A 15,031-nucleotide genomic window follows, 5' to 3' on the forward strand; every position below is an offset into this window, starting at 1 on the left:
CAAGAAGAGGAGGCAGCCCCCACAGGTAACCCACTGGCAGCAGGCACAGCAGTTGCAGTGAGGCCCACTCAGCATACCTGAAGAGGAGTCCCACATTGCTGGAGAAGACGAGAGGGGCGACTGTGCTTGGTAGGAAGAAGTGCTGGGGGCAAGGGCTTCAGGAAGCCTGAAGATCCCTTTGAGGAGGAGCAAACATGCCTTGGTAGGTGCAAGAGTTGCGGGTCACAAGGGGACTGCCCTCCAAGGACAGGCAAGGGCTTACTGTCTCCCTGGTTGGACAGCTGACATTGAGGACCAAGGGGACCATTCCAGACCACCACCGGTGATGCAGGATCTACACCGTTCTGGAGGAGAGGAGATCCACGCAGCCGGTTGTCATTGCTGTTGGTGCCTGCAGGTGCAAGGGAGTGACTTCTTCACTCTAAGGGAAATTCCGTCTTACTTCTTGGTGCATGCTGGAGTGTCATCGACCTCAGAGGATGCACAGCTGGGGAAATGTTGCAGTTTCTGGAAGAAGCCAGAGAAACAATATTGCAAAGTGAAGTTGTCGCTGGAGTTGCAGATTGTTGGTTCCTGTAGAGTCCAGTTGCGGTTCCAGTGGCCAGAATATGAGGTAAACAATGCAGAGGAATCCTGCTGGAATCTTGTATGTCGAATCGGATGACCCACTAAAGAGGGAGATCCTAAATAGCCCTAAAAGGGGGCTTGGTCACCTGCAAGGTGACCACCTATCAGGAGAGGGCTGTGACATCACCAGCCTGACCTGGCCACTCAGATGCTCCCAGGGGCATCTGTCCATCTTGGATTCAAGATGACAGAACCAAGTGGCCACCTTCAGGAGCTCTGGGCACCACCCCTGGGGTGGTGATGGACAGGGGAGTGCTCACTCCCCTTTCCTTTGCCCAGTTTCGTGCCAGAGCAGGGACTGGGGGTCCCTTAACTGGTACAAACTGGTTTATGCAAGGAGGGCACCAAATGTGCCCTTCAAAGCAAACCGGTGACCTGGTGCTGTGACTTGTTGGTGAAAGGGGGCCATGTACCATTTCACACAGGCTGCAATGGCGGGCTGGCAGACACATTTTGCATGGGCTTTAATGGGTGACACAGTACATGCTGCAGCCCATGGGAAACCCATGGTGCCCCAATGCTCTGGGTACCTGAGTACCATATACTAGGGACTTATATGGGGCACAAGTATACCAATTGTAGGATATGCAAAGTCCTAGCCAACCACATTTAGAGGGAGAGAGTACAATCACTGTGGTCCTGGTTAACAGGCTCCCAGTGAAAACAGTCTAAGCATACTGAGAGCAGGCAAAAAGTTGGGGTACCCATGCCAAAAAGAGTGACTTTTCCTACATAACCTCCCTTCCCCCCGCAAACGAAGGACAATAAGACTAACCTTGGTCAGATGCGTCCTTATTGTCTAAGTGAAAATATCTGGAGAGTTAATCTGCATTGGAGTGGTTACTCTCAGTACTATTTTCCACTGTGTAGCCCATTCCCTGTGGGGTGATGGACCATCCTATCAGTTTGGGCTTCTCTCCGGTAATATATGTCTAAGCTGCAGGCCCTCTGCTTTTTGAGTTGCAGGTTGTGTACTCAAGTTTATTAGAGCAGGACAGGACTGCTGTCACTGAGGCTCTAAAGTAGGGCAGGGTTGCTGTCCTAAGGGTTGTAGAGCAGGACAGGTTTGTTGTCCTAAAGGCTCTAGAGGAGGACAGGTTTGCTGTCCTACGTTTTCTTGGATGGAGCAGAGTAGCTGCCCCATAGTTTCCATGGAAGGACAGGATGGCCGTTCCAAGTTTTCAAAAGTAGGACAGGGTTGCTGTTCTACCCTAGGTTCCTTCCAGATGGATTCTCTTACACCCAGAAGCTCAGCTGTCGTAACCTTTGGCTCCTGTGGTGTTCCACCCTGGTGAGTGGGATCCTCCCTCAGAGAAGTGGGATCCTCAGGGGGAGTTTGGACAGGGGGTAACTCTGTATCCTGTCAGTCTCTATTGTTAGGAGTACCCTGTGCCATTATTTCAGGCTCCAGGGCTCCTTGCTCCCCTTGCTCTTTAGCCTGTGTTGTCACTAAGGCAAGGAGGTGTTTAGGGATGCCCAACATGGCTGCATGGGCTTCAAACTCTACTTCAGCCCATGCTGAGGTCTCCAAATCATTACCCAAGAGGCACACTACAGGCAAATTAGAGGACACTACAACCTTTTTAGGGTCAGTAACCCCACTCCGGCTAAAGTCTACCATAGCTATGGGGAGGCACTGAGTGGAGTTATGAACATCAATGATTTGGTAGGTGTTTTTCAAGTGACACAAGTTTTTCAGTTACTATGGTGACAATGGCACCTATGTCCCTGTATGCCTCAGCCTCAACACCATTTATCCAGGAATGCTGCTTGTACTTATTCATATTAAGGGGACAGTCAGCTAGGGTGGCAAGGCCACTGCCACTCTTAGAGACAAAGGCTGTCTCTGGGAGTTCTATGGCTACCCTACGACCCACTACAGTCTCAAAGGTGAACCCAGTAACACTCTTGGACTGACTCCCGCTACCACTATTGTTGCTACTGCTAGGGGTGCTAGGGGTACTAGTGGTAGTGGCTGTAGTAGATGTAGTCGCAGGCTTGGTGCTACTTTTAGGACAAGTGCTGTCACCTGCCCGGTGGTCTGGTTGCCTAGAGATGTAGAACCATGGTTTCTTGTTGGAAGAGGTAGAGGACTTAGGCCCACCTCCAGAAGACTTTTGTGGGCCTGATGAAGACTTCTTTTCTTCAGGTTTGTCCCCACCCATGTCCTGGTGCTTACTGCTTCTTTCTTCTTGTGGTCACCCCCTGTGTGAGGTTTTCCACCCACCCTGGTGCGGACATATTTGTCTGCTTTCTTTCCCAATTCTCGGGGAGAGGTCAGATCAGAGTCCACCCGGAATTGATGCAGCTGATCAGAAATGCAGTTATTTAAAATGTGCTCTCTCAGAATCAGATTATACAAGCCCTAGTAGTCGCTTACTTTGCTCCAATGCTACCAGCCTTCCAGAAGCTTAACTAAGCACTCCACAAAATCTATCCAATCCTGGGAGGACTCCTTTTTGGTCTCCCTGAACGTGATTCTATATTGTTCAGTGGTTAGCCCAAATCCATCTAAGAGTGCATTTTTGAGTGCCGTATAATTATCCACATCTTCCTCTTTGACCATGAGGAGTTTGTCTCTGCCTTTTTCAGATAAGGAGAGCCACAAGAGTGCTGCTCACTGTATTTGGGGGACCTCTCCAAAGCAGTGAACCATTTATGAATATCACATTCCACCTTGTAAAGTGGGACCATCTTGTTCAGGTTCCTAAAATCATTATATTCCTCCCTGACCCTGGTGTCCCTAAAGCTAAGATTGCTGCCACCATGGGGAGGTAATCCCAAATCCCGTTTCTCCCTTTCCACTGCTAAGGCCTCTCTATCTAGGGGTAGCTGCTGCAGTCTCAGCTTGGCCTCTTCCAATCTCAGTTCCCAAGCTCCAAATCGAAGGAATCTTCCTCTGAGTTGGAGCAGTGGGTCCCCTCATATACTAAGGAGACGTGTATTGACAGAGGCGGACCTATCCCTCCTCCTGGGAATTCTCTAAACCTGCCCTCTTGGATCAAAAGTGGGCCTACTGGAGTGACTCCCCTTTTCACTACCTACAGTGCTCCTAACAGGGCTGTGGAGTTCCCTAGTTTCTTCCTGACCCTCCTTAGTCTAGCCTACGTCTACCCTGTCTAATATGGGGGGGTCAGGTTCTACTTCCTCCTCCTCCTGGCTACTTGCATTGTCCTAGTTAGCCTGAGGTAGTAACCCCAGAAGTAGACTCTTGTTGGGATTTCTCCCTTTCTTCAGCTTCCTGGAAGCACACATGACCCTCAATTCCTGAAAGGTGCAATTCTCATATTGTGAATCTGAGACCTGAGGTGCGTGATCCACTGAAGACATCTTGCGTGAGTGGTGTGGGTGCACCTGACTACTCTAACAACTAGGCTTCCTAGAAAAGTTTGGAGAAAAGGCTTTACTGGACCCCTAACTTACCCAAACTAGGAGACTAGAAATCCTGATCACTAAGGCCCATATTTATACTTTTTAGCGCCGCATTTGCATCGTTTTTTTACGCAAAAGCAGCGCAAACTTACAAAATACAGTGCCGAAGTGCAGTGTGTACCTAACAACTAGTAGTGGTCTTTCCTGTAGAAAGTGACTAGTGACAAAGTGGTAAGACAATTAATTACAAGTGTCTTATCCCACCGCTGCACCACCAATGTAGGAAGCTGGCTTGGTGTGTGGTGGGCACCTATGGTGTTATCACCTTATACCAGGTGACCCCTATAAGTGAAGTGTAGGCAGTGTCTAGGAAGCCAGGGCTCTCTAGAGGTAGCCGTGGATAAGCAGACAAGCAGACAAGACTTATCTAGGAGACCTGCAAAGCTAATGCAATACCAATATAGTGGCATAGCACTATCACACATGAAACAACCACACGGTGTTACAAAAATAAACATACTTTATTATGGTAACACAAACACTAGAACACTACTAGGCAGTCCCGCAACTGGAGGTAAGTAAACACACTATTATATACAGATTAGCAATCAGTAAAGTGCACCAAAAAGCAATAGGCATCGGCAAAAGCAACAGAAAATAGTGAGGGCCCTAGTTGAGGGCCAAACCATATACTAAGAAAGTGGAATGCTTGAAACAGTCTCCCATGAAAGGATGTTGAATTGTTAGAGGGAAGCTGGAGGAACTAGGAATCTTGGATTCAAGAGGGCACAACCAAGTGGCCACCTGGAGGAGCTCTGGGCACCACCCCTGGGGTGGTGATGGATAGGGGAGGGGTCACTCCTCTTTCCTTTGTCCAGTTTCGTGCCAGAGCAGGGACCAAGGATCCCTGAACTGGTGCAAACTGGCTCATGCAAGGAGGGCACCAAATGTGCCCTTCAAACCAAACCGATGGCTTGGGGAGGCTACCCCTCCCAAGCCTTGTAACACCTATTTACATGGGAGAGGGTATTACCTCCCGCTCCCACAGGGAATCCTTTCTTCTGCCTTCCCCTGCCTGAGCTGGTCAAGCAGCAGGAGCGCAGAGACCTGCCTGAGGGGTGGCAGCAGCCCGGGCTGCCCAGAAAACCCCAGAAGACTGGTAGGAGCAATCCTGTAGATCCTCTCTTGAGCCCAGAGAGTGCAGGGAATCATACAACCAATACTGGCAACAGTATTAGGGTATGATGCCAACATGTTTGATACCAAACATGCCCAGGTTCGAAGTTACCATTATGTAGCTGGACACAGGTAAAATGGCTTCCCAGCACCTACGAAGTCCAGTGTAATGGAACTGGAGTTTGTTGGGATACCTCTGCTCCTGCAAGGGTGCCCTCACACACAGTGACCTGCACCCTGCTCTCTGGGCTAGGAGGGCATACCATGGAGGTGACTTACAGTGACCTGGTGTAGTGACCAATTGGTGAAAGGGGGCATGCACCTTTACAGGCAGGCTGCAATAGCAGGCCTGGGGACACATTTTGCATGAGATCCCATGGGTAGCACAATACATGCTGCAGCCCATGGGAACCCTGGTGACCAAATGCCCTGGGTACCTGAGTAACATATAGTAGGGACTTCCATGGGGACACCAGTATGCCAATTGTGGGGTGTACAAAGTCCTAGGCAACCAACTTTAGAGTGAGAGAGCACAATCACTGGGGTCCCGGTTAGCAGGATCCCAATGAAAACAGTCCAAGCATACTGATAACAGGCAAAAAGTGGGGGTAACCATGCCAAAAAGAGTGAATTTCCTACAGATGTTGTGACTCATATAATTTGTGGGGTAGGTAGCAGTGCATGGCGAGTGCATGAGTTATAGTTACCTTAGGGCACGAATTACAGTTACCTGAGATAACTGTAACTATAACTGCTGAATTTCTATGGTTTTGTGCATGTGAATTGTGAATCTAACTATAACATCCATTTAACCTTTGTTTTTAGTGGATCTCTAAGGTTTTTCAAATACTATTTCCTAACTATAACATCCCTGTAACCTTGTTTTTTCAAGTGAATTTCTAAGTTTTTTTTAAATCAGCAGGGGATTGCCCACAGGGCCTGGTCTGTGGCCCAGCCCTATGGCTGACCCTCCACATGCAGCCAAACCCACACTGCACACACCCTTCAGCCATGCATAAATTGCCCCCTTTCAAGCAAGACCATACAGAGGTTTCTCTGCCCGCAGTAGTGCGGGCAGGGAAACTGCTATGTCCTGGGGATGGGAACCCTGGGACATAGCAGGAGCCGGCCCTGGGGGATATAGTCCCCTGGGCCATTAATGGCTACCTGAGAGGGGCTGTGCAGCCCCTTCGCCATAAGAAGCAAGGACGTGCGGCCCCCTTTCTTTTAATGGCCAGGCCACGCTAGGTGACAGTCCCTGCATACAAAATCTGGCTAAAACAGTGGGCCATGTGGCCCCTCTCCTCCTTTTATTTATTTGGGGGCCCCGGGGATGGCGATCTCTGTGGCCAAAATCAGTCCAGGAGCGGGCCAGTGTGCCCTCCTTCTCTTCAATTCTATGGCTGGCCCTGAGGGGTGCTGTCTCTGGGGCTGAAATTGGCCTGGGAGGAGGCCCATACAGCCCCCCTACTCATGTAATGATTGGCCATGTCTAAGAGTTGGTGGCTCCCGGGGCTGAAAACAGCCCGGGGACAGGGGCCACATGTGCTCCCCTCCCCATTATATATATTGGTATTTCCACTCATGACCTGGCCCACCTGGGAGGGGCAAATAAAAACTAGCGCAGGAGACTGTACTTGTTTTGCTTTTTCATTTTTGCCATGGAGTTGCAGATCCTCTGCGAATTTGCAACAAAACGTTAAACCTCAGCCGTAGGCCTAGGTGTCAGGGTATTCCTACCCTGCTCCTTATGCTTTTTCCTTTCCTTTTTCTCAGCACTCGACTGAGTCTAAGTCCCAAGATGGCTGCTAGCACTTCCTGGTTGAATTTGTGGCAGTCATTCAGATCTCAACATGAGATCTGTTGGATCCGCAAACTCTCTGTGTCCCTAAAGATCTATAAATCTTTTTTTCATTAATAGCTCCAAAATTACTGAACGGATTATACCAAATCACAAAAAAGATCTTTCTGGACCAAGATCTAGCTTTCTGCCAAACTTGGTGTAATTCCGTTCAGCGGTTCGGGCTGCAGCCATGTTCAAAATCCCCATGGGAAATTGCGTGGGAAAAGGGGGTTTTGGGACACCCCCATTTTTCTGGCCCCACTGAATCACCCCGATACTTTCCACACAGCAGCTAAAGTGAGTGGTAAACTAGTTTTGAAAATTTCATAAGGATTGTCAAAATCCAAACCAAAAAACTCTTTCTCTAAGGAAACTAGGTCCTAACTATAACTACCCATTGGCAAATATGAATATTTGTGTTTTACTAGACACTAAAAAACTAAGGCTAAAGAAGTGTTATAGGTGGGTGAAATATCAGTTAACACCTACTGTTTTAAAAAAATGAAACCACGGAAATTCAACAGTTATATTTATTTCAAGCAACTAGAACTCATGCCCTAACGTAACTATATCTTGCGCCCTTGCTGAACATGGGGTTGTTATCAATGATGTCATTTGAAATGTGTTTAAGGACGTTATGAATGCAGTCATTGAACGTGTCATGAGTGATGTAATCTCTGAGGATACAAACAGTGCCTGGTGAAGGCACGAGTTATAACCGTTAGTTTTTTCAGTGAATTTCTAAGGTTTTTTCTCATGTAAATTAACTTATTTTTAAAATTCCTAACTATAACACCACTTTAACTTTTGTGTTTTTTCAATGAATTTCTAGTTTTTTTCTTAAAGCAAAGTAAGATGTCTAACACCGTGCATGGCGGGTGGTTGGGTGTAGGGCCTGACGTGTGTCCAGACTCTGTGCTAAATCTCTCACAGGTACCTATCCCACTGCTACGTATGGTCAAAAACCATCTGCGAAAAATGATTGGGCACCCAACCCATAGCCAGCCCCACCTGGCGTGCTCCCGATCTCTATTTTTCTTTTTTTAATAGTCCCCGGATCTGTGGACCAACTGCGATTCTCCAGTGAGGCGTGCTGAGCTTCACAGTAGATCCTCAAGTCCTTGAAAAGGCAACAAAAATCTAATTTTGATTCTGGGGGTTCCTCTGGGACCCTACCCCCACAAGGCCCAGTGAGCCACAGTGCCCTTACCTTGACCTTTAATACCTTATTTAATTTTATTTTCTAGGACTCGCGGACCGAGTCCTCAAATCCTAAAATGGTGGTTTAACTTTTCCTTGTAGTTGGGGCTAGCCAAACACAGAGTGCAGTTGGCCTCATGGATACCTAGATCCCACAGAGGTTGGTCAGAGTCAGCCAATCACAGTGCGGTAGGATCCACTATGGATCCTCCACATTAAATATACATAAATTGTTAACCTTAATTTCTCATTTTGAACCTTCTTTTCTCAAAAACTACTGAATGAAGTTACACCAAATCACAAAAAGCACGCTTTCTGGACCAAAATATAGTTTTCTGCCAAATTTGGTGTAATTTTATGTAGCCATTTTTGAGCTATCACTATTGAATTTTCCAAATGAAAACTGCATTTTAGGCAGGCCTCCCCTTTTTTGTGATCCGGGCGTGATGAATCACCCTGAAACTTTCCAGGAAGGAGCTGAGGTGGATGAGACTTATTCTGACATTTTCTGGAAAATTTGCCAAATGGTGCCAAAGTTATTAGTAAAAACAACAAATGCTTTACCTATGGGAATGTGATCCTACCTATAGCTACCCATTGTCAGCCAATACCACTGAAATTGAGTGGTGAAGCCCTCCGTGGTATTACAACATGTTGTAAAGGTCAATGCATTGTAAAGCCTCTTATACCTGCATGATAAAGGCATGCGTGGTAAAGGAATTCATTGGACTATCTGATATTCCATCACCCTAGCCGTAGGTGGCATCACCTGTGGCTATGTGGGGGGACCACATCTTACTTCTAAGAGCACCCTTTCTGGAGATGAGGATGGGCAACTTCTCACCTGGAGGTTATTTGGTGGAACATATCTAACATGTGAGATCAGCCTTGCAGCCTAGAGTGTGAACCATATCTCATTTGGGAGATCACCTCACTTTGGGGCTAGAGAATGGACCATATCTTATCTATGACTCGGGCACTCTTGAGGACTGGTTGAAGCCCATCTTACATCTGAAACCAGCTGCTCACCTGAGAAGGGTGCAACACACAGTGTACTGCTTCAAAACCCATTCTCCCCCTGCCACTGCATTGCAGTCAGTTCTATGCTTCCATGCTTAGTGCAGCCTCTGACCAAACATGAAGCGTGCTTAGCAACTTCACATATATTTTTTTAAATATTTGCAGCTTTGAAAAGCTAAAATTTGGTGAAGAAAATTTTAAAAAGTGATATGATGGAAGAATGCGTGACTGCAAGAAAATGTTAGTGCTCCTGCACTGCAGTGGAGTTGCGCCATCCTGCTGCAACCAGCGTTGGCCTCTCTACTATCCCCAGGAACAGCGGCATTCCCAACCTGCCCGAAGTCCTGCTGCTTAAGGGTGGACTACCAGCAGGCAGGGAAGAAACTGTTTGTGGGCACTCCAGTACTTCCTTACTTACACTTGCGGCTGATAAAAGCACTAAATGGTAGCAGGGAAACCGAGGAAGCCAGTTGATTGCAGCCAGATATGCCTCCCTTCTAAGGCAGGACATCTGGCTGAGGGAACAATAAATTTACACTCAGCCCCCGGAAGCTTCACACTTTTCCCCAAATAGAGAGGTTTCTAGACTTCTCATAACTCTGTAGGTGAAGTCAAACTTCCTCTAGCTCAGCGGTTTTCAAACGTTTTTGATGCTGTCCCGCCCCTCAGGTGGAAAACAAAAAAATTGTTTGCCACCCCTCAGAATCTTTCACAATAATTCCAATGAGTTGGCAAAGTTTAAAGTCTAGGGTTATCTAAACATTGCAGTTAGGTTATGTTACCTTTTTAAAAATGCAATAAATTATTTTCTGCTTGAAACAAAGCACAGTTATCTGCATAATGTTTCTTTTGGCCAGAGCCTGGCGCCTCATTGGGATCACTTGAGCATCCCCCCCCCCCTCCCGGGCCCCCCAACACCCCACCGATTGAAGACCCCTGCTCTAGCTCTACCTGTGGCCTAACCTGTCGAGGAGAGTCCCCTTGGGAAAGCGGACTACGCTGACTAGCATGCCATACTCTGGCAGGGATAACTGATGGTGTCCAAAATAGTTGCTGCTTGAATTTCAGTCACAACTGAAGGGCCAAGATTAAGATGCAATGAGTTTCAATATTTCCAAGTTAATGAGGTTGGCGCCGGGGAAGGACTACCCATAAGTCTTGAGGTTCTCAACGAGCTCCAATGCCATGATATTGAGAGGCGCAGCAGGCCACGATGTAGGTGCCAAGAATAAACCCTATAGTGTCCTAATATTCTACTAACAAGACATGCTAAAGATTTCAATTGAAGTACACCTGAGGGTGACATAGGTCAGCTAGTATAATCGCTGATCCGCATTGTACCAATTCCACCATGATTTTATAGAGAAGATTGTGCATTAATCCCATGATAAACGAGTTAATTAGCCAACCCTGCTCAAAATGGCTTCCACCCTTGGCTCCGCGGCACAGCCATGCTCTGGCTAATTTCAGATTTCGCGAGTGATAAATTTATGCCACTTGAAAAACTGAAACAGTTCATTTTTATAGATTTGTTTGACTTTTTTTTTATAGAGCAATATTCCAGGAAGGCTCACGAGAGAGAGCACGCGGGCGGCGCGCACTCGCGCGCCATACACACCGACATCCAGGCTGAGCAGGTGCAATTGAGTTTGAATTGGTTTGTCTGGCGAGTCGCGTGGCTCCAGTATGAAAAGCATTGATCAGAACTCAGAGGCGCTTTCACCTGCATTCCCTCCACCTCCCTCCCCCACCAAATTGAAGTAAATGAAAAATAATCTGGTTGCCATTGATCCAGTCCCTAGACCTCCTTCCCTCAATCGCTGTGCCGCAAAATAGAACGAGCGGGGATCATTTTCTCCTACTTTATCGTCTTTTGTACAGTCAACAGCAAATGAAATAGACAGAGGGAGTTGGGGAGACAGAGCAAGAACAGAGAACAGTTACACAAGAGAAAGAAAGGGGTGATTCCAACGCCTGCAAAAACTGGAAGCTATGTAGAGCATCGCCAGCCTGGGGGTGCAGAGCGTCGTAATACATTTTTTTTTTTTAAAAACATGCCCGATTGGCATTTAAAAGGATGGTTGCAAAATATATGCGGAGAAATTAAAATTATAGATGTAAAAATCTTAACACTCCTCTGATGTGGCTGAGTTTTGGAAGACCACGGCTATTATATGCTGTATTTTAAAAGGCTGCTCCCGCTTTAGGGCGAGGCGATTTTTAATTTCCTCCCTTTGGCAACAGAGCAGGGGTTCTCTTTACTCAATTATCTGGCATTGACTTCCCATCCTCGCCGTATTGCTTCCTACTTGAGAATTTGGATGATATTACACAGAACAAGTTACTTACACTGTGTGCCTTACCAGCGCCGTCTGATGCTTCCTACTTGAGAATTTGGATGATATTACACAGAACAAGTTACTTACACTGTGTGCCTTACCAGCGCCGTCTGATAGGTAGCGCATAAACGTAGTGCCGCAATAATCAAGTGTGACTTTAACCGAACTAATAAAGATTGTACGGGGACAAATGTGCCCTCAGAGTAGTTCGCCAACATTTATAAGCGTGCTTTATATAACGTGATGTATTAGAATTGTACTAATCTGACATAACCGTAAACGTGTGCCATGATTTGGTTGTTTGAAATGTTTTAACTTAGCATAACTTTAGTGGAGGCTTCGGCCTAGTTGCCTTGTCTCACGGTTTAGATGCTAGTGTTTTTCTAATGTGCTAATAAAACGTGTATTCTTGCTTGAAGCTGTACTTTTCCAGTGAGATCGGTTCACATGCTTATCTTTAAGGTTTCGTGCCAGCCTGGCATCTTCTTCTTTGCTCCAAGGTCAATCTGCAGGTGCAGACAATGGAAGCTCTGAAAGTGAGTTAATTGGTAAAATATGTTGCAACTTACGTTCCTGACTCCAAGGATAATGTATGCCTAGGTAGAAGCTTGTGAATTGTTGTTTTTGATTGGACAATTTGAAGCCAACCTATGAACCCTCCAATGGAAGACCCTACTGGATTTGAACTGTTGATTATTTAAACCTGGTGCACAAGAAGAAAGCGGCCATTACCCACTGCACCCATTGAGGACATTATTGCCCATTGCAGCCATTATGGCCCATCTTGCCGACCTCGTCATTTTGCCATCTTCTACGATGCCAATTGATGTTCGATGCCATTTTGAATGAGACTTTGATGCTTTCTCTAATCGAGAGAAAGAGACTTTAAGTAATTCTCGCTCTAGAGACTTTAACTTTGATTTGCCCCTTTGCATAAAGTAGTAGTTTTGTCCTTTTATCTTGCCGCTGTGAGGCAATTGCCCCGTCCACCCTGCCCCCTTTGCCCCCGTCCCATGCTGATCGAAACCGGTACCTGTGAGACGAAGACTTCCTTGAATGCTGATTGAATTTGGTAAATATGAAAGGAAAATGTACAATTGCATTGTGTTTCTTTTTAGGTAACCAACTGCTGATTTTTGATAAGAGCCCTAGTTAGGAGTTTTCCAAATCAATGCTGCTAAATTGTTTTTTGCATGAAATCCCACATGCAGATGCTAATTTGAGGTTAGATGAGGATTCATTTGTTGCACGATGCAATTTGAGACCTTGTTATGCTGACTAATGTATGCAATTAGCCCATTACAGATTATAGTTTTAGTGGTTTGCGTTGCTATTATCGAATGCATTGTTATTCAAATGCTACATAGATTGCATCTTTTTTGCCGTTATGGACAGCTATTAATGTTCATTTACATATATCATTTGGTGTTGAGACACATTTATATCGTGCTAGCTTTGTTAATATAGGGAAATAAATTCATTAACTTTGAATGAACTGGTGTTGTTATTCATGGCCGAAAGGTCATGGTTCGCCTAAATGTTTTCTGGATTAATTGTGAAGTGTTATGTTGATCAGGGCATTGCTTATGTTCGTTATTGATTATTGATTTGATTAAATTGACTAATCTCGGGTGAAGAGAGCCCCACTTGGTCAAAAGATTCATCGACCCAAGAGCGTCCAAATACAGGTAATTTATTAGGACGGAACGCTCTATCAGTAGATGGTAGCAGAGGACGGTTTCGCCCTTTGGGACCCCACTCGAGAGGTATATGGTGTTGAATTGAAGGTTTCGCCCTTTGGGACCCCACTCGAGAGGTATATGGTGGTGAATTGAAGGTTACGCTCTTTGAGACCCCACTCGAGAAGTATATGGTGTTGAATTAGATTTTCTTGGGTAAAACAGATTGAGAGAATGATGATGCCCTAAGTCCCCCGCGACTTTCCCGGGATCTCGGAGCTTGCGAATGGAGAGAATGGAGGTGTGAAATCGGCGTTGGCGGTACTAGTGACGGTATGAGTGAAGTCAGGGTTTTGCGCTTGCACAACTTATTGCTGCAGATTGTTTGAAAAGGTTGCGAGGATTTTAGAGAATAGCGGAGGTGCGACTCCGAGTGTGAGAGTAGGGAAGTCGTCGAACTTCATGTGCATGTGGCGCTTTGTGCAGAAAAAGGTCCACGTGGTTGTTGTTGTTGAGACGGGCCCTGCGAGGTCAAGAGACTCCGGAGTATGTTGAAAAGTGTATGAGACACTTGTTTTATGTTGTGGTCTGGTCGGTTTAATAGGTTGACCGGGCGTGGTCAACGAGTCGGTACGTGTGTTAAGGGAGTGAAAGAAAACTTCGACTTCGGGCTTTGACAAATTCTAAGTGCACTAGAATAGATCATTGACAAGTTGAGAGCAGAGTCTGCGGGTCAGGATTTGCTTGCGAAAGTGGGGACCGAGAAAGATGGAATAACTGCCGAGGCTAGTGAAAAATCCCTAAGGTCCTGAAGCGATTGTGTTACCCTTCCTGTAGTAAACCGACAGATCTGTTTTATTATTATTTGGTTGCTCGCAATACATGCCAGAAGTTGTTACGAGAGGAGCTGAGTGAAGGAGGACAAGCCGCGAGGCTTTGTCAGCCGCAGTGTGTGTGAGTGTGACGTCACTAGGAGCCGCGCTGGGATAGGTTGGTTGCAGAGAAGGGCCGCGCACGGATTGGACGCAGTCCGTGGGGCTCGATTGGAAGGGGAAAGGCAAGCGAAGAGTATTCCGGGAATTAAAGTCACTTATTGATTACAAACTTTGTGAAATAAAAGACGAGAAAATGAAATTTTTTAAAGCATTAAAGAGTGCGATGAAGGGGGAGTCTTACATTAAAGCGAGCGTAGGAGAGGAGACGCCACCCGAAGGTACACCAGCTTACATTGTAATGGAGGAAAGGGGGGTAGCTCCGTGCCTTTGGCTAAAGCAATGGCACAAGCTGACAGAGAGACATGGGAGCGTAGCGTTCCCGATCCATGGGACATTCAATATAAGGATCCTAGAGAATTTGAGATTCGCGATGTACGACATGAAGGTACCTCCAAGGCCAGCACAGTTTGAGGCTCTAGCGATTTGGGAACTAATGGCTAGACAGCAACAGCAAAAGAAGTTCGAGACCGGGATAAGAAAGGTAGAAAAGACACTAGCGGACGCTAGGTGGGATAATGCACAGAAGGTGTGGAGGTCAGATATATTGCAGGGGATAAAATTGTTTCCCGCAATTGCTAAGGAAGAAGAGGCGACAGGCAAGAAAGCTACCTGTAAGACAAACAGGAGGTGTTCCAAAGATAGAGAGGACGAGGAAAAGTTAAGGAGAGAAGACGAGTCAGAGGATGAGGAGTTCATCATGCAATTGCTGAACGACCGTCCACCACCTTATGCAGAGAGTGAACAAGGTCCAAGTACCAGTTCTGCCCCTCCGGCACCGGT

The sequence above is a fragment of the Pleurodeles waltl genome, chromosome 4_2, assembly GCF_031143425.1.
Source record: "Pleurodeles waltl isolate 20211129_DDA chromosome 4_2, aPleWal1.hap1.20221129, whole genome shotgun sequence".
In the NCBI taxonomy this organism is placed as follows: domain Eukaryota; kingdom Metazoa; phylum Chordata; class Amphibia; order Caudata; family Salamandridae; genus Pleurodeles; species Pleurodeles waltl.